The following is a 4,685-nucleotide window of genomic DNA, read 5'->3' as shown; positions in this document are numbered from 1 at the left end:
AAATTGCATATATGAGACAACAACATTTGTCTTCACATTGTTTACAATGTGAAGATTACCCACGAGAATGTTATGATTAAAAGTGTTCTCTATTTGTTTTTCATTGATGAGCCAAGCTTAATGTTGGATCCAAGCCACCACACACACACACACACACACACACACGCACACACACACACACACACACACACACACACACCCCCACGCACAAACCCACGCCCACACACACACACACATTGCTCAGTAAGGACACACAAATTCAGGGGAAATTTTACAAGTAAAACTTTATTGGAATGATACTCATGTTGCAAAATATTACACTTGTTTTTATGTCACTGTTCCCGTGACTTTAGATGCTTCCCTTCACAAGAGTGTTTTGTGTGTGTGTGTAGGGGTGTGTGTGTGTGTGTGTGTGCGTGTGTGTGTGTGTGCGCGTGTGTGTGTGTGTGCGTGTGTGTGTGTGTGTGTGTGTGGCATGGGTCGATATGGTTTACACTGGCTGGGGAGGAGGGAGGTCTCATTTCCCTAAAAAGTGCGACTGTAGGCTCTTATGTACCAGCATTGTGCCTGCACTGAGAAGAAGTTGTGTCTCTGCAAAAGTGTCTCCAGGATGCTGCATACTGAACCTGACATGAAGGAAATGTTGGGGAGGTGATTTCCCAACCATAGATGCAAACAATATCATGATGATATTAATAGTCTATAAATTAGGCTATTATAATCAGTGAGCAGGCGGATGACGACCAGAAGGCTGCCATCTGTCTGCTAACATACCTCCAGATTCATCAGGAAAAGATTTGACAGAACACCGAACGTAACAACTCAAGAGAGACATTTTTAAATTCAAACTAGTGGCCTTACATGGCATAAAGAAAATAAACAAGCCCCAGATTTATTGTGGCAATTCATTTCCTACCGTTTAACATACAAGAAAAAACAAATGTGAAGCATAACATTAGGTCATTTTACGAAGGGGCCTAAAAGTTGAATGTGAATCACAAGGTAAAATAAATAATCTTACAGTGGACCATTGTTTCAGATGTAGTACGTGTTTTTATTCTGCAATTAAGTGTTTCAGGTCCACTGTAAATTCGACCAAACTCGCATTCTGTCTCTGTTCACACAGTAATAATAATAATATAGTCGGTGAACACACTTTTGCCTTAGAGTTTCATAATAAAACCAGCAGCTTATACTGCAGCAAATGTACCATTTATGTGTTAAATGATGTGAGAGATGTGAACTGAGTGTTTTTAGATCTTAACCCACTCTGCATTTGTAATAAGGGTACCGACAAAACATACCTATTTTTGCAAAGAAGTGTACAAAACAAACAACATATAACGAATTCAGAATTTACTGCAGCGAGCTAATCTCCCACTAGAAAAAATAGAAAGTCCAAACTTTCACTTTATTCAGTGGGGAAAATAATTGAATAATAGAATGTAATAGATTTTTAAAATAAAGTTACCAGAGCCATTCTTTTTGGTAGTCCCAACAATCCCTTTAAAATAGATGTAATAGAAACATTTTAATTCAGAGAACAGAGCTGAACTGAGAACAACAACAGCAAATAATGACATCTTGGGGACGCCAAGTCTCCATAACGATCATGAGACCCCATCTACAAGCCATCCAGCTGTATGTGAGGCACGAAGCCTTTTCAGTCCCTCCTTCATTAACAGAAACATGGACAGCTTACAAAACTCTACTGAGACCCTGAACAGCGGTATGAGCATTGGTCAGATGAAACAGAGATTAAGCTTTTCAGCAACAAACACTGTAAGTGGGTTTGAAACAAAGTATGAAGGTGTAAATGTCATGTTCACTGAAGTACGATGGAGGATCTATAACCCTCTGAGTCTGTTAATTATGGCATCATAAATTCTTTGAAATACTTGATGATTTAGAGAATAGCCTAGTGGCCTTTACCAGTAAACTGAAAATAGTCTCAAGATCCAAGGCCCTGGACAATCTAGAGAGATTATGTAAAGGAAAACGGCCAAAAGTCCATCTCTGTAAATGCTGTTGTGCTGTACTATTGTAAAAAGGTGGCTGTTCGAAGTCTTAACACAGGGCGCCCAGTAACTGTGTCATTGATTACATTGTTGAAAACAATTATTTCCTAACATGGTATTTCATTCATCACTGAGTAAATTTACTTCAATAACAAGTTGGAATATTTTAAAAATTTGATATTATGGTACTACAATAAAATATTTCTGTAATTAACATTTTTACCAGACGTGATAAGATATTGTGTATATGTCGCTTCCTGCAAGTTCTCTTATTTGATGTTTATTGATAAAGCCAAATCAGACCTTCACTGTATCAGCCTGACACTCTGCCTCTTCATATCATTTATCTGTGTTCAAGCTATGTCAGCACAGTGTAAATCTGGGGCCCTATGTGGTAAAAGGGAATAGTCCCCTGTGCACAGAAAAATAGCTATCCAACCCTCTTGGAGTTCCTGACAGTGTTATCTGGGGATGTAGTGATGCACCTGGGGAATTTCATCCCTTATGCAGGCAATGTTCGGGTTACCTGGAAGGGTGTGATTGGGATGATTTGGCCTTGCCAATCTGAACCTGACTGGTGTTTTGTTGTTGAACATCTGTGTGAGGCACAAAATGTTCATAAATACCATGTTTGAACACAAGGTGAATCATAATTGTACTTGGCACCATGAATCCTTGGGCCAAAATTTGATGATCAATTTTGTAATCATATCATCAGACCAATAACTTTGCATCTTGGAGACTCAGTTGAAAAGAAGGGCAGAGTTGTCAACTAATCACCACCTGGTAGTGAATTAGATCCAGTGACAGGGGAGACCTGGTAAGGGTGACCTGAAATGTTCGGCGGAGGAACTTGTCCCAGTGATGATCAATTCCCATCTCCAGGAGAATTTCTCTCATGTCCCAAAGGAGGCTGGGGACATGGAATCTGAATGAACCATATTCAGAATCTCCATTGTGAACATGGTCAATGTTGTGGCATTAATAGCATCGATGTCTATCTTGATGGCAACCAGAGGGCCCATTGGTGGACACTAGTAGTGATGGAAGGCATCAGGACTGTAGAAGGAGTCCTTCTGGGGTTGGATATTCCTGGGAACTTCTAAAGCAGCTGACAAGTCCTGGGTAGCCAAAAGGACAGAGGCTTCTGTAGTTGCATAAGCAACAAATCGGGCATTGGAGGAATTCAGAGAGGCTGTGGAAAGAGACTTTCAATTGGACTCCGGGAAGTTCTGGGAAACCTTTTGGCTACTCAGAGAGGACTGAGGACATTGTTGAATGATGGAAGGAGGACTTTTAAGAGCTCCTTAATCCGGTCACCCATGTCCTCCACGGAGGAGGCTGAGCCTGAAGACTTGGAACAAGCGGATCATGTCACTGTGGAGGGAGGAATGTCTGGGGTTTCCTCCTGGACCCAATCTCAGATAAGCGGCAGAGGTCACCACGGTAGTTGACATGCTCACTGGTGGTAGAGTGTCAGGTGTTTAGAAAATTCAATCTGATATTCTAAAGACTCTGGACACCGTGGGCCTGTCATGGTTAACACACCTTTTCAATGTCACATGGAGGACTGGAACAACACCACTGGAGTGGCAGACTGATCTGGTGGTCCTCATTTTCAAGAAAGGGTGGCTGACAGTGTGTTCCAATTATCAAGGAATCACACTTCTCAAACACCCTGGGAGAGCTTAGTCTGGGGTGTCAGAGAGGAGGATCTGACTGATAGTTGAACCTTGGATACAGAAAGTGTAATGTGGCTTTTGTCATGCTCATAGAGCAGTGGGCTACATCTTTTAATTTGCGGAACTGCTGAGGGCGTATGCTTGTCAGTTCTACATGTGTTTTATGGTTCTGGAGTAGGCTTATGACCAGGTCCATCCCAGGTATTTTGGGGGCTGTTCTTCACAAGTATGGGGTGTCTGGTTGGGTATCCAATTTATGTATTCCCAAAGCAAGAGCTGGGGTCTGTATTCTCGGCACAAAGTCAAGCCTGTTCCCAGTGTGCTTTGGACTCCACCGGTATTCATGGTCAGGATCTCAAGGAATAGTCCTGTAGGAGAGGGCGTCTGGTTTGGAAACCTCAGGATCTCATTTTTACATTTTTTACTTAAGTTGGGGGTTCTGTTGGCTTTTTCAGCTCATGACCTCCATTGGGCACTGGAGCGGTTCAATGCAGAGTGTGAAGCAGCCAGGATGAGAGTCAGCTCCTTTAAGTCTGAGGCCAAGGTTCCTGGCCAGAGAAAGGAAGACTGCTCCGCTCTCAGTCTGGGGTCAGTCTCCGCCTCAAGTGGAGGAGTTTAAGTATCTAGGTGTCTTGTTCCCAAGTGATAGTAGGATAGAATGCTAGATCAACAGATGGACTGGGGCTTTGTATGCAGTTGTGATGTGTTGTGCTGAAAAAAGAGCTAAGCTCTCAAATTATTGACCTAGATTCTGGCCCTCACCTATGGTAATAAGATAAGAAAAAAGGCTGAAAGTATGAGATCCCAGATACAAGCGACCGAAATGAGCGTCCTCTGGAAGATGGCTGGACTCTGCCTTAAAGACAGGGTGAGAATCTCTGGGAGGTTGCTGAAAGTAGAGTCACTGATTCTCCACATCGAAACAGTCAGTTGAAGTGGTTAGGGCATCTGATCAGAATGCTCCCTGGACACCTCCCTTTGGAGG

Source organism: Xiphophorus couchianus, chromosome 5 (genome assembly GCF_001444195.1).
Source record: "Xiphophorus couchianus chromosome 5, X_couchianus-1.0, whole genome shotgun sequence".
In the NCBI taxonomy this organism is placed as follows: domain Eukaryota; kingdom Metazoa; phylum Chordata; class Actinopteri; order Cyprinodontiformes; family Poeciliidae; genus Xiphophorus; species Xiphophorus couchianus.
The sequence above is the reverse complement of the archived record's forward strand: the minus strand, read 5'-3'. Positions refer to the sequence as shown.